The 27,484-nt window shown below is 46.1% G+C and overlaps 1 long non-coding RNA gene across 1 annotated transcript in view; it reads right to left on the minus strand.

Annotated features, from left to right (window-relative positions):
* Positions 1–3,144: 3,144 nt before the first annotated feature.
* LOC142741633 (uncharacterized) overlaps positions 3,145–27,484 on the minus strand; it is a 46,953-nt gene continuing 22,613 nt past the window's right edge. Inside the window, exons 2-3 of the long non-coding RNA XR_012881211.1 lie at positions 21,951–22,090; positions 3,145–3,213 (exon numbers count right to left, since the gene is read on the minus strand). This is a non-coding gene — a long non-coding RNA (uncharacterized LOC142741633). The remainder of the gene's footprint in view (positions 3,214–21,950; positions 22,091–27,484) is intronic.

The following is a 27,484-nucleotide window of genomic DNA, read 5'->3' on the forward strand; positions in this document are numbered from 1 at the left end:
TGACATGGACGGGGTAACTAACAAATAATTTGTAGAATTTTGGTTTGCTGTGTTTGCAGCTTTGCAGAGGTTTTTTTTTTCTATCTGTGACAAGGGCAGAGCAAATTACAAAATAATTATTTGTAGCTGTAGTTAAAGCATTGCATGGATTTTTTTTTTATCTGCGACATGGGCAGAGTGCTCTGCCAAATAGTGTCATTTCAGAGTTGTCTACACACAATACTTGTGTCTCTCACCTCAGAGATTATATTGAAAACACACTAAAAGGGGTTTCTGAGATATCGACAGTCATATTACGGCTATGCCCGTAAAAACAAAGAAGGAGACTAGAGCGGCGCATCCTCTTCATTTTTCTGATGGGCGGGCGTCTTCAGGGGCAGACTCAGCTTGATTAAAATAGATGACCATCAAATTTTAAGTGCCAGAAAACTCTTTAAAGGGGTTGTCCACTACCGGACAACTGATGACCTATCCATCAGATAGGTCATCAGTATATCATCGGTGCGAGTCCGACACCCGAACCCCGCACCGATCAGCTGCTCCGGTGGCCTGCGTGCACCGGATGTTATGGCACAGTATGCAATGTATGCAATGTACGGAGCCGGAAGCAGTAAGCTCCATACATTGCACAGCGGCCGTGCTGCCGAACTGCAGCTTTGCTCGTCTTCACCTGAACTGTAGCTCGGCCGCTATTCCATGACTGGAGCTCTCTGCTTCTGGCATTGACTTCAAGTGCCCGGAGGCAGCCGGAGCGGCTTAACGGTACGAGGTCCGGGTGTCGGACCCCTACAGATCATGTCCAGTGGATAGGTCATCTGTTGTCCGGTAGTGGACAACCCCTTTAAGCCTCTAGATAAACAAATAGGGTAAATAAAAGCACTGACACCCATATGTATTCAATTGTCGTAACATTTTCAGACTGCTAGAGCTCCTGTGCAGCTAAACATGTAGCACAGGCAGTATGTCTTCACTACATCTAACCAGTTTCATACGGCTGTTATGCTGGTATGTGATTGAGTATATACTTATAAACAAGCGCAATTACACACTAAATACAGTAATAAAAAGGATTTATCCGTGCAGGAATAAGCACAAGTAGTTTTATTTACGTAACTATTTTCAGACACACATTAAAGATTTTTACACTAATTACAGACAGAATATGACATAGTAAATAGATCTGTTCATTAACAGTATTGTCATATAGTTAAGTAGAGGGCATGCTCTATAGACGTAACCGCACCGCAACTGCATCTTTGCACATTTACAATACAGTTACCCACCAATAGAAGTGAATTGGGCCTGGGCAGTTGTACAATAGTTGCATGACTCTTCTCATTCACCTCTAAGTTGGAAAAACTGTTTTAGGGTATGTTCACACGCTAGCTGTCATTTACAGCTGAAATGACAGACTGTTTTCAGAAGAAAACAGCTGCGTCGTTTCAGCCGTAAATGCTCCTCCTCGTAATATACGAGGCGTCTGTGACGCTCGTATATCTTGAGCTGCTCTTCATTGAGTTCAATGAAGAACAGCTCAAATTACGTGGCAAAGAAGTGTCCTGCATATAATGTATATAAGTGTCCTGCATATAATGTATATGTGTCCTGCATATAATGTATATAAGTGTCCTGCATATAATGTATATAAGTGTCCTGCATATAATGTATAGAAGTGTCCTGCACTTCTTTGCCGAGGCAGTCAATTTACGCGTCGTCGTTTGACAGCTGTCAAACGACGACGCGTAAATTACAGGTCGTCTGCAAAATACGTCGGCAAACCCATTCAAATGAATGGGCAGATGTTTGCCGACGTATTGTAGCCCTATTTTCAGACGTAAAACGAGGCATAATACGCCTCGTTTACGCCTGAAAATAGGTCGTGTGAACCCAGCCTAAAGCTTTTTGTTTTTTACCATTTCAAAATACTGGATATATTGAAATATTTTGCTTTCTTTGATGATATATATGGGGCAGTCATCTTGGCTAAGTTGCTATTACAGCAGCCACCTAAACCTATGAAAAATATGTCAGAAAATGAAATTTTTATGGGAGAGTGTAGTGAGCATGCTCTGTGACATATGTAATAGTTAATGTGTAGGGAGAGGGGGGAGGGAGGAGGAGCTGAGATATCTCTATAAAATATTGTCAATGGTGTGATCCTGTACTATCAGCTTTATAAAAGAAGTATTACCTTTTATTGTAATCTAAGATCACTACTGACCCTGCCGCCAGTGTACACAGCACAGGATCATAAGTGACAGGATGTGCAAGCATATTGTCAAGAACCAATCATGGTCTTCTATGTGGTTGGGGGTTTTCGCTCAATGATTGGTCTATAAGGTGGCCTTATGAATCTGATTTCTGTTGCCCGCAAGCCGTAGTTTTCTTTTTCTTCATTTATATGTATGGAAGAAAGTAGATGTTCATTTTTATGCTCTGCCTTCGTACACCGTTCAGCCGTAATAATAAAACCACTGACAGGTGAAGTGAATAACATTGATTATCTGGTTACAATGGCGACTGACAAGGGGTGGAAAATATAGTCGAAGTTGATGAGTTGGAAGAACGAAAAATGGGCAAGTGTAAGGATCTGAGCAGTGTTGACATTGAGGTAGGCCATGCGGTTGCTTTGGGACTTACGACCAACCAGGCCTTGACCCCCTTTCTCCTATCTCCTTAACTATTAGGTGGTGAGAACCTATGCAGGACTCCCCTCTCCAGAGGAACTGCTTTACTAGCAAACAAGGAGGTGGGAAATTGGCCCAAAAAGTCATGGAAAGGGCGTGGAGGGTGAAACAAATACCAAACCCTTCTCTCCTGAGCGGCAAAATCTGGGACCATAATGGGGGCTCAGTTTGATCTTTGCTACGGGGCCCCCTTTCTTCTGTGTATGTTCACTAGGAAATACATTTTGCCCCGCCAGGAATGTTTTTGCTTTTGTTTTTGTTTTCTAACAAAGTTTGTTCCAGAAAATGAAAGGACCAATTTAGACTCCAGGATGATTTTATAATCTGGAATTTAAAAATAAATTGATTGACATGGAAAATGCTGTTCGTGGAATTCACTTTGTGCCTAAAAATGCAGTTTTGCGATCAACAATAAAGTGTTTTGTTTTTTAGACATTTCATATAACACCACAAAATGTTTCATGTACTTACAAGATTTATTTTGTTGGCACAAAAATGGTTTTGTAATTGAAAAAAAAACAAAATTCTGTAAAGACAAAAACACACGTTCCATTATATTTTCTGTCCACAAAATAAAAGTTCACAAAATAACATTCTCTGTCACAGAACTTTTTATAAAAATTTATATCACAAATTAGAATATTGTTCAAAATCTCCTCGGTATTTGATAGCTACTGTTCATTTGACAAGACAATCTCAATTATTTATGCTTAAAGAACAAACGTTCCATTTGGGAGAGGAAGCGTGCCGGGCCCCTCATTTGCAATAGGATTTTTCACAGTGGTTAAGCAACTAGCTTCGCTCACACCACGGCTGCTATTTTAAAGACTGCAGTTTTATCACATAGACATAACTACGCAGCAAGAGAGAAAAAAAGAAATCCGTGACTGAACTGTAATATAATAATAGCGCTGCAAAACTAGACAGATTGGACATTCAGGGGTCTGGGAAAGCTGGTGGTAGGTTGTCACCCAACTTTAGCAGCAACAGATATAACTAAGGAGCGGCTGAATTGAAGACTAAAGGGGTTATGTGGGGACCAAAAATGATCAGCAGTGCAGTCTCTGCAGTATGTGATACACACACTAATATACATCCCGGTCCCCCGTCGCGCTGATTCTGATTTTTCATGGATTTTTATAGCGCAGCCAGAGGACCGGTAGTCTAGTTGCACAGTCGTCTTTGATGATGATACGACTCTTCATCACCTGACTGACCCCACTGTACTCTATGTACTCGCTGTACCACTGCTCTGGCTTGTACGTGGAATACAGCGAGGGTCGGTCACATGACGAACAGTCGTATTGTCATCAAAGACGACTGTGCAACTAGACTTCCGTTCCCCCGGCAGCGCTATAAAAATCGATTAAAATCTCAGAATCAGCGCGACGGGAGACCGGAATATATATTGACGAGTGTATCACATACTGCATAGACTACACTGCTGATAATCTTTGGTCCCCACATAACCCCTTTAATGCCCGCCCATACGCCTTTTGACGGTCGTCATTAAGGGTATTTGTGTTATAGTGCAGCATTTTTACAGCACTGAGTCATAAGCCCGATATGGGTATCCCGAGCCGGCTAGAGTGGGTATCGGGATGTCTAAAGACAGACGGGCTCCTGCTCTAGTGGCCATGATCAGAGTTAACTCCGATCCCAGCCGTTTAAACACTTAGATGCCACGATCAAGAGCAATTGCGACATCTAAGTGGTTTCAGAGAGGGGGCTCCCTCTCTCACCCCATCAGCACCTACTGGCGTGATCGCGGGGTCCCGATTGTTTCTGTAAAAAAATGTTTCAAGTAAAGGGGGTTTTCCTATAATCGATATTTATCACCTATCCACAGGTCCGACCGCTGGGTCCCCCACCAATCCAGAGAAAGGATTGCCTGGCTGTCCCTATGCGCCCCATATGAATGGAGCGGTACTGCGCATGCTCGGCCACTGCTCTATTAGTTTTCTATGGGGGCACCTGTGAATAGGTGATAAATAATGATTATGGGAAAACCCCTTTAATAATAAAGAAATGAAAAGTCCCACCTAAAAAAAATGATAAACCCACTTTTTCGACTTCTAAAATGTTTTATTATAAAAAAAAGGTAAAAAAGAGACCCATAATTTGTATCGCTGCATCCGTGTTGAGCAAAACTATAAAACTATTACGTTATTGAACCTGCATGGTGAAGCCCGTAACAAAATAAAATAAAAAACAATGATTGCATTGCTGCTTTCTGTTTATTCTGCCTCCAAAAAAAATGCAACAAAACTAAATTTAAAAGTTGTACTTACCCCAAAATGGTACCAATAAAAACTACAAGTCACCCCACAAAAAATAAGCCCCCATACAGCTGTCGGCAGAAAAATAAAAAAGTTATGACTCTTATTATATGGCGACACAAAAACAAATACTTTTTTAAAAAACTGGTTTTAGTTTGCGAAAGTAATAAGACATTAAAAAACTATATTAATTTGGCATCACCGTGATCGTAGCGACCTGCAGAATAAAGTAATTATGTTATTTACGCTGCATGGTAAACGGCATAAATCTAATATGCAAAAAAGAACGTTGTGATTTCTGTTGTTTTTTTTTTCAAATGTAATCAATAAATTATATGTACCCCAAAATGGTGTCATTAAAAAATACAACTCGCACGCCTCCGCCTCTCAGACGGCTACATATGTCTAAGGAAAAATAAAAACGTTATGGCTTTTGAAATGCGACAATGAAAAAAAAAATGCTTGTTCACTAAAGGGTTAAAAGACTACACACAAAACGAGTAACTAACCTTACGGCTGGGTTCACGCGTAGCGTAAATACTGATTTTGTCGCGGAAAATCCGCAGCATAATACTGTAGCAGCAAAGTGGATGAGATAGAACAAATCTCCTCCACACGCTACGGAAATACTGAGCAGAAAATCTGCTCAGAAATTGACTTGCTGTTTGTTTGTTTTTAATCCGCAGCATGTCAATTGTATTTGTGTAATCGCTGCTTTTTTGTTGTGGGTTTTGAGGTAAAACCCGCAACAAATAGCAGACGTTGCGATTTTTGTGGCGGAAAAGCTGGGATTCCACCGCAAAAAATGCAACTCAGAAAAAAAAAATCTTATACTTACCCAGAATTCTGTGCTTCTTCGTCCAGGCCGGCCTCCTGGGATGACGTTTCATCCCATGTGACTGTTGCAGAGAATCACAAGCTGTCACATGGCAAGGAACGTTTTGCTGCTTCCTTGTCCCAACGCTGCGCCCTAATTTTAGCTTTTCTTTTATCTGCCTTTTCCCAGGTTGCGTGATTGGGTGGTTGGTGGATGTATCTTGTTATTGGTTGGGTATGGGTGTTTTGTGTTTATAGGTGTTGTCATTCCAGCTGTGGGGGGGTCCTTCAAGTAAGTAAAAAAACAGTGGTGGGGGGGATGCATCACGGGATGCACCCCCCGAACAGTTGAGAGATGGCTTCTTAGGGTGTTATCCCTTGGAAGGCTTGGTGATATATTAGAGGTCATCTGCAGAGGTAATCGGTGCCTCCAAGCCGGGGTACGGCTGGGGGTAAGGAATTGTGGTGGGAAGATGACCAAGGTGCATCTGGGTAGCTGTCACGTTGCGTACGTGTACCCACTGGGCCGTACTGCCTTAACTGTATGGCAGCTGGCCAACAGGACACAGGCAAAAGTCTATAGTTCGTATAGGTGTACCTGTGGTTGCTTCAGACATTAGCGAGGCAGGCTCGGAAGGGACTTTGGCTGCAGACAGACACCTGGCGTGGTGTAACAGGACAGGCGTGGAACACAGCACAGCACGACTCCAACTCAATACGGTACTTGACCAGGATAGCACGGGATACATGTTACAGGTAGCAGGAACGGGGAACACTGGGAACTGGAAGATACTAGGAGACCATTTGTAGAGACAAACTAGGGGAACGACAACAACGCTCAGGCAATACAAGGAGGGGCAGAGCTCTTCTTATAGTCCAGGGTGCTCTGGGAGCAATCAGCTCAATCTCACATCTGGCTCCTTAAAGAGGCTCTGTCACCACATTATAAGTGCCCTATCTCCTACATAAGGTGACAGTAATGCTTTTTATTTAAAAAAATGATCTGTTTTCACCACTTTATTAGCGATTTTAGATTTATGCTAATGAGTTTCTTAATGCCCAAGTGGGCGTGTTTTTACTTTAGACCAAGTGGGCGTTGCACAGAGGAGTGCATGACGCTGACCAATCAGTGACCAATCAGCGTCATGCACTTCTCTCCATTCATTTAGTCAGCGCATAGGGATCCTTTTAGATCGCTATGTGCTGTCTTATACTAACACATTAACAATACTGAAGTGTTTAGACCGTGAATAGACATTCCACGGGATGTCTATTCACAATCTCTGCACTTCGTTACTGTTTCTGTGGTAGTTACAGCAGAGGAAGCGTAATCTCGCGAGATTACGCTGTAGATGACAGGTTACAACGAGATTACGCTTGCTCTGCGGTAACTACCACAGAAACAGTAACGAAGTGCAGGGATTGTGAATAGACATCCCGTGGAATGTCTATTCACTGTCTAAACACTTCAGTATTGTTAATGTGTTAGTATAAGACAGCACATAGCGATCTAGCAGGATCCCTTTGCGCTGAGTAAATGAATGGAGAGGAGTGCATGACGCTGATTGGTCAGCGTCATACACTCCTCTGTACAACGCCCATTTGGTCTAAAGTAAAAACACGCCCACTTGGGCATTAAGAAACTCATTAGCATAAATCTAAAATCGCTAATAAAGTGGTGAAAATAGATAGTTTTTAAATAAAAAGCATTACTGTCACCTACATTATAGCGCCAATCTCCTTATGTAGGAGATAGGGCACTTATAATGTGGTGACAGAGCCTCTTTAAAGAGGCACTGTCACCAGATTTTGCAACCCCTATCTGCTATTGCAGCAGATAGGTGCTGCAATGTAGATTACAGTAAAGTTTTTATTTTTAAAAAACGAGCATTTTTGGCCAAGTTATGACCATTTTTGTAGTTATGCAAATGAGGCTTGCAAAAGTCCAAGTGGGTGTGTTTAAAAGTAAAAGTCTAAGTGGGCGTGTATTATGTGCGTACATCGGGGCGTTTTTAATACTTTTACTAGCTGGGCGTTCTGATGAGAAGTATCATCCACTTCTCTTCAGAACGCCCAGCTTCTGCCAGATCACGCTGTGACGTCACTCACAGGTCCTGCATCGTGTCAGACGAGCGAGGACACATCGGCACCAGAGCCTACAGTTGATTCTGCAGCAGCAGCAGCGTTTGCAGGTAAGTAGCTACATCGACTTACCTGCTAACGCCGATGCTGCTGCAGAATCAACTGAAGCCTCTGGTGCCGATGTGTCCTCGCTCGTCTGACACGATGCAGGACCTGTGAGTGACGTCACAGCGTGATCTGGCAGAAGCTGGGCGTTCTGAAGAGAAGTGGATGATACTTCTCGTCAGAGCGCCCAGCTAGTAAAAGTATTAAAAACGCCCCGATGTACGCACATAATACACGCCCACTTGGACTTTTACTTTTAAACACACCCACTTGGACTTTTGCAAGCCTCATTTGCATAACTACAAAAATGGTCATAACTTGGCCAAAAATGCTCGTTTTTTAAAAATAAAAACGTTACTGTAATCTACATTGCAGCGCCTATCTGCTGCAATAGCAGATAGGGGTTGCAAAATCTGGTGACAGAGCCTCTTTAAGGCTGGACTGAGCTCGCGAGCGCACCCTGGTGGTCACTGTGGAACAGGACGGCCGCATATGCAGACATCTCTAGAAATAAAGGCGTCGACCAGATGGAAAGGAGTTCGTGGTCAGCGACCACCATGGACGTTACAGCAGCTTCAAGAACTTGCCCCTGTCTTTTTGCTTGTTAGGAAAATAGTTTTTATGTTATGACCCTGATAGGGTTGTGTTTTAGTTATTTATGGTTGGAATTCCTTGTAGGAGTTCCCGTTTTATTGAATATCTTACAAAAGTTAAGAATTTGTTTTTTTCTGTACATAATAAAACGGATGCTGTGGCCATTAAAATCCAACTCTGTTTCCGGTGTCTATTTAATTTATAGGTAAAGTTTTCAATTAAGAACAATGGTAAAGAGGCTGGACGGCAGCGCGGAGGGCTTAAGGGGAAGCCTCCATGACTGCCATAGGAGGGAAGAGAGCCAATAGAGGAAGAGGTAGTTGGAGAAGGGGAGGGAACATATAGGGGAGGGGACGGGGGGAGTTATCTGTTCCTCCCGCTGTTTTCGGCATTGAGCCGGAAGCAGCGGGAGGAACAACAGGTAGCAAACTGAGCTCCCACCGTTAGTCGGCATTTACCTCCCTCCCGTGGCAGTGTTAGGATGGCTTCCCTGGCCTCAATGTTCGAGCAGCTGCAGGCTGCAGCGGCGTTTCACGATCCGGGCTGGCTGGAGGAAACAGTGGCAGTGCTAGCCCGGATCCCGCAGTCAGGCCCGTCGCGCTCTTTGTCGGCAGCCGGCATAGAGGCGCCCCCACCCTCTTCACGGGCGTTAGTGTTACTGCAGCAGGGGGAGAGATGATCCCTGCGGCCCCCGCTACAATAAAGCAGGGGGCGTCGTCGGGAGCGGTGGCTCAGGCCAGGTCACCCCGCCGCTATCGGCGGTCCCGTTCACCAGAGCGTCTGAGCCCAGACATGGCCCCGCGGGCTCGGCGTCGCAGGGGGAGCCCTTCTAAGGACACTGCAGGCCAGGTTGCTGGGATGGGCGCCTCCTCCCAGGGCCTGCGTCCTGGCAGGAATCCCCAGCCGCGACGGGGCTTGGCGGCTAACAGGGAGTCGCAGGCCGGGCTCCCGATCACACCCCCGCCTTCAGCCGCAGTATGCAGTGTACAATCCACGGCCGCCCCACATGGTGATGTACCGGCCAGGGGGCAGGCTTCCTCGAGATCGTCGGGGAGGACGACAAGATCAACGCCGACGTCGAGGCAACAAGTCCGGTCGGAGGTTTGGATCCCTACGGTCGGGCGGCAGGTGGCCGGCCCCTTGGTCAGCATGTCGGGGTCCCCATGTCGTAGATGTCGGTGTGAGCACCAGTCGGCACCAAGAGAAGATTTGGAAGATGGAGAGCTGGATGAGACGCAGCGCGGTCAGGATTTTCCGGCTGGCGGGAATACAGCGCCTGGGCAGCCCGGTGAGTGTGTAACTCCAACGTTACCGTATCCAGCAATTTTCATGTCGGGTTGTGAGGGTGGGTTAGCAAGCGCGGAAGTTGCGGCTGTCGATAGTGGCGTGGCCGGGCGCGATGGCTTATCTGATTTGGTGGGGTGTTTGCGTGAGTTAGTTGGGCGTTTAGATAGGGCAGCGGCCCCTGTAGTTCCTGCGGTGTCCCCGGCAGTGGTATGGGAAGGTCATCGTGATGTATTGCCGCGGTCCGTGGGTAGTAATGTTGCGGGGGTGTCAAGAGAAGCGGTAGCAGTGTCGGTTCAAACTGAGGCGCAGAAGGATGGGGATAGAATTAGGCTTGATGATCGCGCACGGGGGGAGGTGTATGTCTGTTTTGAAGGTCCGTTGGGTGCTCACTTGAAGCAGGAGGTGAGGGACCGAATTTGGAAAGATGAATATGTTGAGATATTTTCTCTTCTGCCGCTTGCTAAGTTCAATTTGGATAAAAGCAAGCGGGATGAGAGTAAAAAAGAGGAAGAGGAACGCCGGCGGTATAGACTTATTCCGCAGACGTTCGTGAACTGGTCGCAAGCTTTCGCTATTTTGGCGAGCGTGATCGGAGAAAAGGCGCTGGAAAACTGCTCGGCGTTGTTCTGTTATTTCAATGCCATCGGGGAGGCGTATAGGGCGTACGGTGGGCAGGCGTGGTTGAGGTATGATGAGCAATTTCGCCAGCGGAAAGCGGTGCGGCCGGCGATCCGGTGGGATCAAAAAGATATTGCGCTGTGGTTAAGGGTTACGGCCCCAGTTAAGCAGTCCTTTCCCGGGAGCGTTGGCCAAGGAGGTCAGTCGGGTCAGTCCGGACAGGGTTCCGGTTCAAAGCTTGGGTTCTGCTGGCAGTTCAATGATGGCCAGTGTAAGTTCGGGGCCTCATGCAAATTTAAACATGTCTGTTCGGAGTGTAAAGGGTCCTCTCATGGGGCTGCAAAATGTATGCGGAAAGGGAAACGGTCAGGTCCTCAGTCCTCCTCCGCTGGCCAAGGGTCGGTCTCCGGTGAGGGTGGAAAGAATGGCACCGTATCTAACTGAATATGCGGATAGGGTTGCAGCCAGGTACATTTTTGAGGGGTTTTCGTTTGGTTTTGTTATTCCCCCTCCTCCGTATGAGGTTCCGGTTACGCGGCGTAATCTTAAGTCGGCTTATTTGCACTCGACGGTTGTTTCAGAAAAACTGTTAAAGGAAGTGTCGCTGGGGCGCATGGCCGGTCCTTTTGTCGAGCCTCCGGTTGTGAATTTGGTTGTATCCCCCTTGGGAATCGTGCCGAAGCGGGAGCCCCATAAGTTCCGTTTGATTCACCATCTGTCTTTTCTCAGGGGAGCGTCGGTTAATGAGGGGATAGATCACGATTTATGCTCGGTGGTTTACACGTCATTTGATAAAGCGGTGGCGTTGGTGCGATGGGCAGGACAAGGGGCGTTGTTGGCAAAAACAGACATTGAGGTGGCTTTTCGTTAGCTGCCTGTACATCCAGAAAGCCAACGGCTGTTGGGTTGCTTCTGGAACAGTGGGTTCTACGTCGATAGGTGTCTTCCAATGGGGTGTTCTCTTTCATGCGCATACTTTGAGGCGTTTAGTAGCTTCGTGGAATGGGTGACGAAGGGTGTAGCGGGGGTGGACTCGTTGATACATGGATGACTTTTTGTGTGTCGGCCCTAGTGGTTCTCCGGTTTGTGGTAACCTATTGTATTGCTTGCAGAAGGTTGTGTCGGATTTCGGAATTCCGTTGGCACCGGGAAAAACTGAGGGCCCAGTTTCCACCATCTGTTTTTTAGGGATTGCAATTGATTCGGTCGCTATGGAGTGCAGGCTGCCTGAGGATAAATTACGACCATTGAGGCAGGAGGTGAGGCGGGCCTGCCGACTAAAAAAGATCACTTTGCGCGAACTCCAGTCGCTGCTGGGGAAGTTGAACTTTGCCTGTAGGATCATGCCAATGGGTAGAATTTTTAGTAGGCGCTTGGCGGTGGCGACGGCGGGTATCGGGGCTTCCCATCATTTGGTGAGGCTTGGTGTGGAACACAAGGCAGATCTGCAGGTATGGGACGAGTTCCTCGGGCAGTATAATGGTAAATCGTTGTGGATGTCCCCGGTGCAAGAAATGAGTGACGTGGAGTTGTTTACTGACGCGGCGGGGTCCGGGGGTTTTGGAGCATATGCGGGGGGGTCAATGGTGTGCGGGGAGCTGGCCGGACAGCTGGGTGATCAGTGGGCTGACGCGAAATCTGGCCCTGCTCGAGCTGTTTCCCATCGTGGTTGCAGTGACCATTTGGGGGGACAGGCTCAGGGATAAAAAGGTTTGTTTTCACTGTGATAACATGGAAGTGGTGTTAGCAATTAGCAACTTATCGGCATCATCTCCGCCGGTGGTTCAGTTGCTGCGTCACCTAGTGTTGTTGTGCTTGTCGCTAAACTCGTGGGTGGTGGCGGTGCATGTGCCAGGGGTGTCCAACTGTATTGCTGATGCTCTTTCTCGCTCACAGTGGGATCGTTTTCGTCAATTGGCATCGGGAGCGGATGCGTCCGGCTTGGCTTGCCCGGAACATCTCTGGGAGCTGGTTTCGGTCCCGTGGAAGGGTTGATTGAGCGGTCGCTGGCTAGGGCGACTTGGAACGCTTATTCGGCTTGTTGGCAGCAATGGGAGGATTGGGTAAGAGTATTGGGCAACGTCTGTATGGAGCAAGACAGGTTGGTGGCATTGTTGTATTGGTTGGGTGATGCATGGGAGGCGGGGTTTTCGCTGGCTAAGGTGAATCGTTTCGTGGCTGGTTTGGCGTTCGGTCTCAAATTACAGGGTTTCCAGGATGTATCCAAGCATTTTCTAGTGAAGCAAGCTTTGAAAGTATTGCGTAGAGGCAGGGCCGAAGCGGATCAGAGGCGACCGGTGTCTTTTGCCCTCCTTGGTTCACTGGGCGCATCGCTGGGGGCTGTTTGTAAGTCACCTTATGAGGTAGATTTGTTTAGGTTGGCTTTTTCCCTCGCGTTTTTTGGGGCGCTCCGAATCGGGGAGTTGGTCTCCCCTAGTAAGGCTAAGGCTGGGGGGTTGCGACAGGCGGATGTTGGTCTTTATCGGTCTAAGACTGATCAGTTGGGCCGAGGTAAGCGGATAGTGTTGTTTGCTCTCCCGGGATCGACGATGTGTCCGGTCGCTTGCATGGGTGCGTTCAGGCCACTGGGAGAGGTGCCGGAGGCGCCATTGCTCCGTCATGAGAATGGCGCGTTTTTGTCCAAGTATCAATTTGATGCAATATTCAAAAAATGCTTGGCTGTGGTTGGGGTGGGGGACGGGTGCTACTCGTCTCACTCGTTCAGAATTGGCGCGGCTACGGAAGCTGGGCGTTGGGGATTGGATGACGAGGGCGTGCGTCGCATTGGCCGCTGGGAGTCCAATAGGTTTAGGTCTTACATGCGCCCTCATTTGTTATGAGTTGTACGTTGTTTCTTATGATGTTCTGTGAGTTTCTTGTCCTTTCTTTCAGATCATCACCCATGTTTAGTCTGGCTGTTAGGACATTCTTTTGTGCACTGGGGGGCACTGCGGGCGGATGTGCGCCCGGATGGCCGCCAGCTTCGCATTCCGCGTCGGGATGCGTTGTTTCATTGGTTAGGATTTCGAGGTATGTTATGGAGCCGGGTATTGGCCGAGTTTCAAACATATGCTCGCCTGGATAGAGTCCCGGAGGTTTTGGTGTTACATGTTGGGGGGAACGATCTGGGGGTACGCCCCTTTCGTGAGCTAGTGCGGGATATAAAGCATGATTTGCTGTGTTTGTGGGCGTCTCATCCGTCCTTGATGATTGTTTGGTTGGACATAGTTCCGAGGAAGGCTTGGCGCCTGGCACGGTCGGTGGAAAGGGTCAACAAGGCCCGCATTAAGGTGAATCGGGCGGTGTCACGATTCGTTGCCAAGAATGGGGGCATTTGTGTTCGTCACAGGGATCTGGAGTCCGGGGTTGGGAACTATTGGCGTAGTGATGGGGTGCATTTGACCGAGGTTGGAATTGATCTGTGGAGCTTGGCCTTAGCAGAAGGAATTGAGAGGGCGGTGGTGGTTTGGAGGAACTCACAGGCTTAAGGTAGTCAAGGCCTGTTTCGCTGTGGCGGGGGGAGTCCTTGAGGTTGGTAAGTACAAAATGGTGGGGGGGTCGCATCGGGGGTATGCGTCCCCCAAAATGGTATATCATTTGAAGACTTCATAGGGTGGTATCCCTTTGAAGTGGTCTTCTGGTGGTTGGAGCCATCTGCAGAGGTGAGCGGTGCCTCCGAGCTGGTTTACGGCTGGAGGTAAAGAGTTGGTGGTGGTTTGCAGATGGCTAATTTAAAGAAAAATCCGGTTTTAAAATGGCTTCAAGGACTTCCCCTGCTCTGTTAAAGTATTAAAATATGTTTATGGTTTATTCTGATTCTGACCCATGTTGGGTCATGTGAATTAGAGGTGGAGTTATCCGAATGTTTCGGATTAAATTGCATTTAAATAATGTAAATAAATAAACGGCTGCTGTGGCCATTTCATATCCAACCTCGGGTGTCACGTGTCGTTATTGGGAGACGGGCAGGAGAAAGGGGTGAACAGGTTCATTAGGTAAAACATGGCATGACTCTACTTAGGCCAGTCAAGAAGAGGCTGGACGGCAGCGCGGAGGGCTTAAGGGGAAGCCTCCATGACTGCCATAGGAGGGAAGAGAGCCAATAGGGGAAGAGGTAGTTGGAGAAGGGGAGGGAACGTATAGGGGAGGGGACGGGGGGAGTTATCTGTTCCTCCCGCTGTTTTCGGCATTGAGCCGGAAGCAGCGGGAGGAACAACAGGTAGCAAACTGAGCTCCCACCCTCCCGCCCTACAGCTAGGGGTTAGCCTGGGGATCGGGGTGGCTATGAATTTGTTATTTGATTTATGTTGTATAATTCCATAACTTGTGTTTCTCATTTTCTTTGGAGCATGTTCGGATGTCATGGCAGCTGGCGGGGGGAGTCCTTGAGGTTGGTCAGTACAAAATGGTGGGGGGGGGTCGCATCGGGGGTATGCGTCCCCCAAAATAGTATATCATTTGAAGACTTCATAGGGTGTTATCCCTTTGAAGTGGTCTTCTGGTGGTTGGAGCCATCTGCAGAGGTGAGCGGTGCCTCCGAGCTGGTTTACGGCTGGAGGTAAAGAGTTGGTGGTGGTTTGCAGATGGCTAATTTAAAGAAAAATCCGGTTTTAAAATGGCTTCAAGGACTTCCCCTGCTCTGTTAAAGTATTAAAATATGTTTATGGTTTATTCTGATTCTGACCCATGTTGGGTCATGTGAATTAGAGGTGGAGTTATCCGAATGTTTCAGATTAAATTGCATTTAAATAATGTAAATAAATAAACGGCTGCTGTGGCCATTTCATATCCAACCTCGGTTGTCACGTGTCGTTATTGGGAGACGGGCAGGAGAAAGGGGTGAACAGGTTCATTAGGTAAAACATGGCATGACTCTACTTAGGCCAGTCAAGTACACGACTCTATTTACTGGAGTCATGAAACGTCATCCCAGGAGGCTGGACTGCAGAGGGACGTGTCGCCATGGCTGCGGGTAAGTATGACATTTTTTTACGTGCAGTTTTCTGCAGTGATCATTCTGGCCGAAAAACTGCACCGCAATTTGGTGTGTTTTTTCAGCCGGAGTTTCCTACAGCAACCAGGGCGGATACGCAGCTTATCCGCCCTGTGTGAACATACCCTAACGGTCCCGCAATCTTCATACCTTCTACATCTGTAACATTAATCCAACACCTCGTTCATCTCAATAGTCAGCGGATAATTGGATTGTAGTATCTATTTTGAGGTCCTAATTTCTTGTTCAGCCACAATCAATAACTCCCAAGATTTTACGGCCGTACAATCTTCACTAATTTCATTGCCGGCAACGATAAACAGAAGAATTAATAATTGTTATAGGATTTCATTTCCAGTGTTCCTACAAAGTCAAGTAATCTACACAAAGCAGACTACCACCTGGCCCTTTGTGAATTGGAAAATATTATATATTGCATTACTTGCCACGCATTAAACTCCGGCGCTCCCGTTTATTGTATGCAGCTAGTGCATGTTCTTGTACAATTGTCCGGATATGGAAAATAATTACACCTTGACTTATACAGTATAATAGGATAGTGCAAGCAGTGCGATCGCACAGGGCGCCACCCGCCGCACTGTAAGGGGGGCGCCACCGGGTGTGCATGCCCCGCGCTGTGGCCACTACTCGGGGTGCCAGCAGTTCAGGTGCCACTCACTTACTGCACTGACCTCAATACTGGCTGCCCCGCACCCTGGCCACCGCTCATCCGCTCACCCTGTCTTGCAACCAGATTTTTTATGCTTTTTAAAATTAAAAAACGGTCCTGATCCTCCTCCTAGTAGTCCAAATGCTGACTTTTCTAATGCAACTCATTAAAAGGAACACTACAGTATCTTGAATATCTTTCTTACCACCCGGGGTGTTGTCTTTTAGGGAAAAAGAAGGCACCTCACAAGGGGTCAGTGAAGACAGAGATGACAGAAAATAAATGCTTGTTTCGGGCCACAAATTAAAGGAAGAGTGTCATGAATTTGTTATTTTTTTTAATAAATGTATGTTTTTATTGAATAAAATATTATATTGACTTTATTTATTTTTTCACACACAATGTTTTTTTTAATTAACACTTTCTTACTGTACTGGGGGCTGCCATGTTTTATTTCATCTGTTTATGTGTCTCTTAACGACACATACACAGATGGAATACGGCAGTTACAGTGCATAGGACACAATGAACGGCTCCCGTCCATTGCGTCCTCTACTTCCGCTATCTAACTCTGTACTGCGCAAGCGCAGTTCAGAACGATCCAGCATAGAAGCTGGCTTTAGGGGGAAAGCAAGCGCCATTTTGAAGACCAGCCACACTGCAGGTAAGGTGTGTGTGTGTGTGTGTGTGTGTGTGTCTCTCTCTCGCGGCACCCCCCTCACGGCCCCCTTGCACACCTGCTGTAACTGTGTGTGTATGTATGTGTAGCAGAGCTGTGTGTGTGGCCGCGCAGCAGGACTGTGTGTGTGGCTGCGCAGCAGCACACACACACCCTCACCCAAACATGCAACTGTGCCACACACAACCCCCACCACTGTGGGGGGGGGGTTGATGGGGGTGCATGCAGGGTGCTGTTGGGGAGGGGGGTTGTGTGCAGGGTGCTTGTGGGGGGCGAGTTGTGTTATGGTTTGCATGGGCATGTGTGTGTGTGTGGGGGGGGGGTGCATGCAGGGTGCTGTTGGGGAGGTGTCTGTGGGGGCGTTGTGTGCAGGGTGCTTGTGGGGGGGGGGGCGGTTGTGTGATGGTTTGCATGGGCATGTGTGTGTGGGGGGGGGGTGCGTGCAGGGTCCCTGGTATTTATTGTGAGGAGAAGACAGAAGTCCCTGTAGGTGAGTATAAGTATTTATATTTTTCATATTACTAACTTTTTTTGTTTTGTTTTGCAGGTTCCGCTGGACCTATTGGAGTACGTCGTATATTCAGTGTACTACTGCGACGATCTATGTTTTTTTGTTTTTAATAAAGAGGATTGTGTGGGGGAGTTTTTATTTCAATAAAAATATTTTGTTATGTCTGTGTTTTTTTAATACTTTATTAGCGCCTTAGTAATGGCAGTCGTCTGTTTGGCGACATCCATTACTAAGGCGGGGCTTGGTGTTAGCCAGTAAAAAGCTAGCACTAGCCCCCCCCCATTATTACCCCGGTACTCACCGCCACCAGGGGAAGAGCCGGGTACGATTCAGTACCGACCATCTGTTGTGATGGGTGGGCACTGGGGCGGCCGAAGGCTGGTATTATTAGGCTGAGAAAGGGCCAGAAACCGTGGGCCTTCCCACCCTGGTAATACTAGCCTGCTGTGGCTGTGTTGTATCTGGCTGGATATGAAAATGTGGGGGGGGGGCACGTGTCGTTTAAAAAAAAATATATATATATATAAAAGAAAATTAAGTGAGGTCCCCCCCATTTTTTATAACTAGCCAGATACAACACAGCCGCAGCAGGCTAGCATTAGGCCTTATTCACACGATTTTTGGTGGCACTATTAGATATATGCAAAACAATGAGTGACGTGACTTCCGTGACATCTGTTTCAGAAGGTAGTAGAACGCTATCAGCACCAAGATTAATATTATTGAGGAAGATTTATGAATTATGCGATGAAGATTGATGATTCATAGATTATTATAAGAATTGTGCAGCTGCAGCAACACTCACTCACAGCAATGGCTGCCTGTCTAATAACACACTGTCACTGACTGACTCCGCTCTCTCTCTAAAATCTATCTCTCTGTCAAATTATTGTAAATCTAACTATGTATTCTCTTCTCCTAACTATGAAACTCACTAAGTGAGACTAATCCACTATCTGTATTCTGTGTTTTATTATCTCTAACTATCTGTCTGACATCCTCTTTCTCCTATCTTTATCCTCAGAAAGGAGCAGCATTTCCTGGTCGGGCTGTTTATAGTGGCTAAGGCTTCGTTCACATCTGCGCTAGGGCTCCATTCCAATGGAACTTTCCATCGGAACGGAGCCCTGACAGACGCAAACGGATATCATAGGTTTCCATTTCCATCACCATTGATTTCAATGGTGACGGATCCGGTCCCAATGGTTTCCGTTTGTCTAAGATCTGCAAATGTTCTGTCGTTTTGACGGAATCAATAGCGTAGTCGACTACAGTATTGATTCCGTCAAAACAACAGAACCCTTGCACAACTGAGACAAACGGAATCCATTGAAATCAATGGTGATGGAAATGGAAACCTATGGTATCCGTTTGTGTCTGTCAGGGCTCCGTTCCGACGGAAAGCTCAGATGGAACGTCGGAACGGAGCCCTAGCGCAGATGTGAATGAAGCCTAAGACTCATATGACTGTTATCCACTGAGTCATCAGCGACTCCTATACCACACATGATTGGCTGTACTAGAGGGAAGGCTAACTCAAGGCATTATGTGGAATCCCACCAAGCCTCAGCTGGAGGTTATGTGACCCTTCTTCTCTGTCTTCCTCTGATCTGTAAAATGTAGGCTGCCATTTTAAGCAATTTGTGCGGGACGAATGCCCAAAGTTTCGGTTTCGTAAAAATGTTTGTGAAATCTGTATAAAATCGATGTATACAGCTCTTATACAACCCTATGTGACTCCATGGTTATAGACTACAAACAGCCCCTGTGTAGTCTGATCCTGCTGTCACACTCCCTTCCATGTGTCCCCTACTTCTCGCTAACACATATTTAGTAGGAAGGGTGTTTGACTGCAGGTTCAGACTACGCAGGGTTTGTTTGTAGTCTGTAACCATGGAGACACATAGCTTTGCATAGGAGCTGTATATACAAATCAGTGGGACATTTTTAATTCAAGACTATTTTCAAAGTTGCTTCATGTTTAATTCTAGATTGGAGCCATAATAAATGGCTACAAAGGTAGACATAGCCTTTAAATTCCTTTATGTTCCACTACAAATCTATCAGAAGACTATAGGCCTTGGTTTCTAGAACACTATCGGCTCTCAATGGTGCTCAAACTGTAGACTGGTTTGGAATAGCCTACGTCTTTTGACTGCAAAGCACATACCAACATTTGAATCCCTAAAACTGCCAGAAACACTGCTTTTAACACAAAATTTGAACAAAACCCAGCCCTTATGTGATGCGGTTTGCAGAACAGTCATGCAGGAAAATGGGACTGTTGTCAAGTATACATGCCCTGTCAAAGAACTTTAAGGGTATGTTCGCACGGAGTGTTGTCAGCCGTTTTTCGGACCGTAAACGTCCCGAAAAACGGCTGAAAAATCAGAAGCAGAATGCCTTCAAACATCTGCACAATAATTTGCAACTTTTTACCATTTTCCCACACTCTTGGCACACTGAAAAAGTGGGCGAGGCTTAGTGAGAGGGGCGGGGACACAGCTTAAAAAAACACTTTAATTTACGCCTTAAACTGGCGTAAAGTAGTGGAAATTTACGATAGCTGGCATAGATTTCACTTTGTAGCAAAAGGAAAACATAAGATCTTATTCCTGACCAAGACTGGTGTATGAAACGCTCGTTTACATTCAGACTTCAAACTTGTACACCCCCATTTATGCTCTCAGCCGGAAGCGGATATAATTGGATTCAGTTTCTTACATTTCTCACCAGATAAGCTGCAATCGGTTTGGCGCTGGCTAGACTGGGGTGCGGACACTAAGGAAACTCGCTGTTTTTCCCCTGTAAGCTGAGCAAGGAGGTATGGACATTCCCAGGTCGCGGTCCCCAGAATAGTCACCGATTGGCGGCCGGTGATTTATAGCAGAAAAAGGAAAGTCGTCAGGGGTCGTCAATCTATTAGTAGTCCAGTCAGGAAGTAACAAGCAATGGGATGAGACAGAACCGTAGTCAGGAGTCAATTGAGGAACTCGGTACTAGGAGTAAAACAGGAGCCTAGCGACAAATCTAAAGGATGAGACAGGAGAGTCATCCAGCAAGGCCGAGGTCAAGGTCAGGAACAGAGTCAAAAAGCAATAGGCTGGATTCACACGACCATGTTACGTCCGTAATGGACGGAACGTATTTCGGCCGCTAATCCCGGACCGAACACACTGCAGGGAGCCGGGCTCTTAGCATCATAGTTATGTACAATGCTAGGAGTCCCTGCCTCGCTGCAGGACAACTGTCCCGTACTGTAATCATGTTTTCAGTACAGGACAGTAGTTCCACGGAGAGGCAGGGACTCCTAGCATCGTACATAACTATGATACTAGGAGCCCGGCTCCCTGCAGTGTGTTTGGTCCGGGATTAGCGGCCGAAATACGTTCCGTCCATTACGGACGTAACATGGTCGTGTGAATCCAGCTATAGGGACAATAACCAAACAAAGGATATACCGTGAGCTGCAGGCATGACATTGCAGGATGTAACCCCCTTAAATGGGCCGACAGGCTTGACATCATCAGTGGGTGCCAGCAACCTGACGCTATCAGCCATGGTGAAAAGGAGAGTTACAGCCGGATCCAGCAGGGCTTCTCAATCGGACTTGGCGCTGGATTGAGGGAAGTCAGGCCCCATGCACACGACCGTAAAAAACATCAATTACGGACGCATTTACCTCTATTGTTCACGGACACCTTCCCGTTTATTTACGGAAGGTGTCCGGGCCATCTAATTGTTCCGCAAAAGATAGGACAAGTCAAATCTTTTGCTTTTTACGGTCCGTGCTCTCATACTTTGTATGAGAGCACGGACCAAAAATGTGCGCGGGCGTTGCCTGTGCCCGCAATCGCGGCCTGTGATTACGGGCATGGCCGTGTGCTTGGGGCCTAACACAGGGAGCAATTTATTAAGACTGCCATTTCATACACCACTCTTAATAGAAGGAAAAGTTGGAGTAAACTGCGACCTATTTATTAAGAGGCAAAAACTTCTTAATAAATGGGCCTTATCTTTCGGCTGGGCCATGCGCCATCCATTCCCCCCACCACAGCCATGAAATAAATAAAAAAACATATAATCACTTCACTAACCCCCCCCCCCCCCGGGCTCCTTCATCATGCCAACGCGGCTCATACAAAGTCCTGACGCCGAGCAGCTGGAGAGGAGAATGGAGCTGTGAAATTAGCATAATTTGTTTTTTAATATCATTTTTAACTATCCAATGGGGAGGGTAGTCTGATTGAGGGGGGCCATATAGGAGCCCAGCATGGGCCCCTACATTGTTACAGCCCATAGAGCGAAATCTACGCTAGCTGGCGTAGATTTTCATTATAATTTACCCCAGCGTTCTGGTCGAGGGAGGTGTAAAAATGCCAAAAGTTTTGATAAGTTACCCCCATTGTCTTTAGACAATGCTCCGTAAGATAAATAACTCCAGACTGATACTTTGTTGCAAATAACTAGTGAGATTTGTGCAGCTGCTGCTGAAGTGTTTAGCTCACAGAGCATGGTCTAGACTGGATACAATTGTAAGGATTTGAACATTTTGTTTTTCTGGTGAGGAACAGAAGGATGATTTCAATGCTGAGCACAATTCAAGCAAAAAGTAAATTATTTACAAACCTCCAGCAGAAACGAGCACAAACCCAAGTGGTTCTGGGGGAATTCAGTCCATTAACATTTTTCACCTAGTGACGTCTCTCGGCAACAGTATCGAAACTGTGACGCATTCCGACCATCGTGACAAATTGCCCGGCGGTATCCTACAGACAGGATATCAGTCAGGGTTATGGGTATCTGTACATTATTTAGCAGGTTTACTCTGGAATGTGAATTCAGTGCAGCAAAAAGAAGTTATCGCAGATCTAAAAAAAAAACAGTCAGAAGCAGAACGTTCAGTATCTCGCAGCATCAATATTTGTAGATGTCGCTACTCATAGAAACGCAGAACTAAATCTGCAGATTCACATTCAACGTTAACAAGTTGGTAACACTGAATATCCACCGTTGAACCAATTTTAAATGGGATCAAAATTCTGTGCGGATTAATTTCTTAATATATCTTTATATCGGTCGAATCTCTGTTTTTCTGATACAGAGCTCCAAATTCCCTGCATAGACTTTAGAGTTAAATAATAAAATTCTTGCTGCCTGCAGCCACCACTAGAGGGAGACCAAGAGCTCACTGCATACTGAATATACATTAAACGCAATAATAACACAGTATGCAGTTGGAGCCTAAGCTCCCCCTAGTGGTAAAGTACACAGCAAACTATGCGTTTGAGGAGGTCTTGGCAACAAATTATTATATATGTCTTCCTGGTTCTATAAAATCCCTTATTAAAACCTACATTTGCTCCGTGGGCTACCATACAGAGTCTGTGTGTGTTTAAAACAGGAAATTACCAGGGAGCATTTCACCTACACTCAGTTATTATAGTAAACTTCCAGCTATGAGCCGGACAAGGTCAGGGGAGTTCTCCAGCCTTTAAGAATTTCTAAAATTGTCCATGTCAGCAATAAAATTGCTGCGAATTCAACCAATAATCATTGTGTAATTATTAACCATCCATGCAAAGGAAAATTTAAATAACTTCGTATTAAGGCTTTCAGAGAAAATCCATTACCCCAAATCGTTCCTTGGAGCCCATGTTCCCAGAGGGTCCTTGTATGCAGTATTCAGCATTTATTACACTGGGCGGGCCTTCAGAAATGATCATGTGATCACACCTGTAATTCTCTAAGTGTCCTCCAGAGGGAGCTGTAGAATGGGCATGTATGAACTCAGCTTTAAAAGATTACATTGTTCCCAGGGGTATCATGGTGCCAGGGCTCACCAGGATGACGCCATGGCACTTTTTATGGCTGCTAGGGTGCCCTAAAAAGAGGCACCCTGGATGTGGTTATAATTAACACAACTCACCTCAGCTGCCGCGGCCCACATCTCGATGCCCCGTGTAAGTTATAATACAGTATTAGTGTTATACAGCCGGGATTGGGGATGACTCAGATCTCGGCCATTTAACATCACATATGCCGCTGTCAATAGGGACGTGGCACCTAAAATGTTTTACAGGGGGGAAGGCTCCCTCTGTCAGCTCATTAGCACCTTGATGAGATTGAGGGGTTCCCGATAGATTAGGCTGGCAGTCGGGGGCCTAGGAAAGACACCCAGGTCTGAAATAGGGAAAAATCTACTAGGCCATTCCTTAACCACGCCCTTTATTTTCATGACCACGCCCATAACGATTGTGCAAACAGGAAAGCCCCGCTGCTTAATGCCTCTTCAGACATTATAGCCCTGGCATTATAGCCCTGGCATATTTTTTATTTTTTTTAGGGTGACATCCCTAAAAATAGATGGTTGTGTGTGAATCAGAGCCGGCGGGTTCTCAGTCCTGTCTAACAGTCCCAATAACACTTTATTATCACTGAGTAATTAGATATAAAATGTTGTTTTGCAGCATTTACAAAATCCGGCAGATCTGCAGGTGTCATAGAGTCCGTGATTATAACATTAATTCAATGGTCAATTTTCTGAAATATTTGCAGTGGGTCTATTGAATGGTTGTGTGTGTTTCTGTATGTGTATAAGTTTGTATTGTGTGTGTTTGTGTATGTAAGTTTGTATTGTGTGTGTTTTGTGTGTAAGTTTGTATTGTGTGTGTTTGTGTATGTAAGTTTGTATTGTGTGTGTGTGTGTGTGTGTGTGTGTGTGTGTGTGTGTGTGTGTGTTTTGTGTGTAAGTTTGTATTGTGTGTTTGTGTCTATATATAGCCATCATCACTGTCAAATATTTTTTTCACAGAAATATTAACAAGTAGTTCCCCCTCCATGTACAGGGTTGTAGCTATATGAGTGCAAATTTAGCCATCACAACAAAGCCCTAGAGCCCGAGCTGGCCCAAAGACCCCTCTGCCACATAAAAAGACACCAGTATAAATAACTTCCAGTGTAAATCCCCCATTATTACAATATATTGTACAACATTCTGAAAAATCTGAAGAACCCAGAAGGTGGTCTTGTTAGGTCATTATCCCCAGTCAAACCGTGACAACTCAACGGGAAAAATTTGCCAGGGATCCTGCACCCCATTTACGCACCTGTTCCCGGGACTGCCCCCTGCAGGCACAATACAGAACATCCATAACAGAGTCCCACACTGAAAGAGGGGTTGTCATTCCTCCGACAGGACCCCAGAACCCTATTAATAACTGCCGACCAAGACCTCCTTCCTGTTGGCTGCCGCAGCAAGTTAGACGGCTTGTGGAAGAAAGATCTCACCAACGACCAGAATAACATACAATAAAAAGGAGCAGGTGGGTGGACTGCGTCCTGCATGACAATCAGGTACTAAATCAGGGACCTCACCCTCCTCCTCTCTGGAACTTTCTTTCTCCCCTCTGTTCCCATATTCTTCAATTCATATTCATCTTTCCCCAATTCCACCTCATGACCAATTCTAATCTCCACTCACAGTTGTAATGGATTTGCCTGACACAGCTTCTTTGTCGACGCCCGTGGTTAATCAGCCTGCATCTGTGCCTAGGTCTGTTAGAGTGACTCGATCTGCTACCACTCAGGCTGGGAGGCTGAGGAGTGGGAGAACCTATCACAGCCTGGCCAGATGGAGCTAGCTCCCGCCCTCTGTCTATTTATACCTTCATTTCCTGCTTGTCCTCTGCCTGTGATTCTGTCTTGTTTCCTGGCTCTGCTGCTCCTGCTAATCTTATTGACCTCTGCTTCTAATTGACCCTGGCTTTACTGACTACTCTCCTGCTCTGCGTTTGGTACCTCGTGCACTCCTGGTTTGACTCGGCTCGTTCACTACTCTTGTTGCTCACGGTGTTGCCATGGGCAACTTCCCCATTTCCCTTAGCTTCTGTGTACCCTTGTCTGGTCTGTCGTGCACTTATTGAGCGTAGGGACCGTCGCCCAGTTGTACGCCGTCGCCTAGGATGGGCCGTGCAAGTAGGCAGGGATTGAGTGGCGGGTAGATTAGGGCTCACCTGTCTGTCTCCCTACCACGTAATTACAAGAGTCCTCTCTGTTTCTCTCATATCTATCTATCTATCTATCTATCTATCTATCTATCTATCTATCTATCTATCTATCTATCTATCTATCTCATATCTATCTCATATCTATCTCATATCTATCTCATATCTATCTCATATCTATCTATCTATCTATCTATCTATCTATCTATCTATCTATCTATCTATCTATCTATCTATCTATCTATCTATCTATCTATCTATCTATCTATCTTCCGAGTATCTTCTGCGCAGGACTTCAGTATTTACAGGGTTAACCACAGCACTGCACATATTACAAGAACCTCCAAGCAAATTTAATTTGCAGAGATCCTCCCCCCCCCCCTTCAGCGCTGAAACAAACAATGGTCAGCGAATCAATCTCCATTTAAACGATCGAGCCTAGAAAATAATTGAATTTTTCACATGTACAAATAATTGAAATGCTTATATTTATATCAGGACACAATGGTCACATAGTCAGTGAATAGAAACTCAGAACCTGATACCTGGCGAATGGTAACACAATAGACGCATCTATGTTTGTTGTCCTATTATAAATGTACAGCTGTTATCAGTATTGGCAGCGGCCATGTAACATTGCGGGGTGTACACAGCACCTGAGGCTACACCGAGCTCCTCATGCAAATCTAATATTCTCTTCTGTAATAGCAAACATTAAAACATTATAAAAACATAATCGTTCCCAGGGCATCGTATGTTCTACCCGCATTATGAAAATCCTACTTTGAGGACATGTTCACACAGGCAGGAGACGCTGTAAATGTTCTGCAACAGAAAATCTGCCATCAGAATCTCCAAAAAATTTCAGGTAAATCAGTCACCGATAAACACAGCAAATAGTGTGTTCCTGCTGCGCATATTGCTGCAGAAACGCTGCAAATTTTGTGCGACGTAAACTTTATGTGCATTGGGAGAAACTAGACATGGACCGCACAATCCACAATATATACGTTGATCTGAGCCGCTAGGCATAATTTAGAAACATGAACATGAGGTTCTTTGTAAACATTTTGATCAAACTGTATAAGCCCACTTGCCACTTCACGGCGACCTCTTTTAAGTGGGTCCCTACTGCAGCACCGCATGGCGGCCCCCGCCACCGCAGCACCGCTCCCGCAGAGGGAGCAACCCAGTGGTCCAAAAGCACCCATGCTAACAGACCGTGCCAAGCCTCCTTGGCTCTGGGCCACGTCCCCCCACAAGTGCAGCACTACAGCAACAGACACCACCCCACAGCACCACAACATGTGAACAGATGGAATGAGCTGACCTTGCCATGCGCCCCCAGTGGCCAACTGAGAGCACAAGCAAGAGCTCTATGTGCGCCTGCATTTTCTGCGGCTTTTAGGCCATGTTCACACAGGGCAGGATACGTTGAGTAAAAGTACACAGCGTATCCGCCCTGGAATCTGCAGGGAGTTCCGGACTAAATCCCTCACCAAATTACGGTGAGGTTTTTCGGGCTGAATGTCCGCTGCAGAAAACAGCGGTGGGGAAAAAAAAAAAGCTTATACTTACGCTTTGTAGTCATGGCGACGCGTCCCTCTGTTGTCCATGCAGTGCGGCCTCTTGGGATGACGCTGCAGCAGTCACATGAGATAAAACATCACATTCACATAACCCCTTCCCGTCGTAAACATCTTTCAGATTTTCATTTTCGTTTTTCCTCCCCACCTTTCAAAAGCCATAGCGTCTTTACTTTTTTCCGTCTATATAGTCCTATGAGGGCTTGATTTTTGCGGGACGAGTTGTAGTTTTTCGTAGCATCATTTATTTTGCCATATAATGTACTAGGAAACAGGCAAAAATGATTTGTGGGGTAGAAAATGAAAAAAAACAGCGATTCGTCCATGGTTTTTTGCGCGCCGTTTTTACGGAATTCACGGTGCAATTAAAACAACATGTTAACTTTATTCTGCGGGTCAATACGACTACGGCGATACCAAATATATATCGTTTTTTCTATATTTTACTAATTTTACAAGTAAAAACCTAAGTGTAAAAAAGAAAATGTATTTTGTGTCGCCAAATTCCGAGAGCGGTAACTTCTTTATTTTTCCGTCGATTAAGTGGTATGAGGGCTTGTTTTTTGCGGGA

The sequence above is a fragment of the Rhinoderma darwinii genome, chromosome 2, assembly GCF_050947455.1.
Source record: "Rhinoderma darwinii isolate aRhiDar2 chromosome 2, aRhiDar2.hap1, whole genome shotgun sequence".
Lineage (NCBI taxonomy): Eukaryota > Metazoa > Chordata > Amphibia > Anura > Rhinodermatidae > Rhinoderma > Rhinoderma darwinii.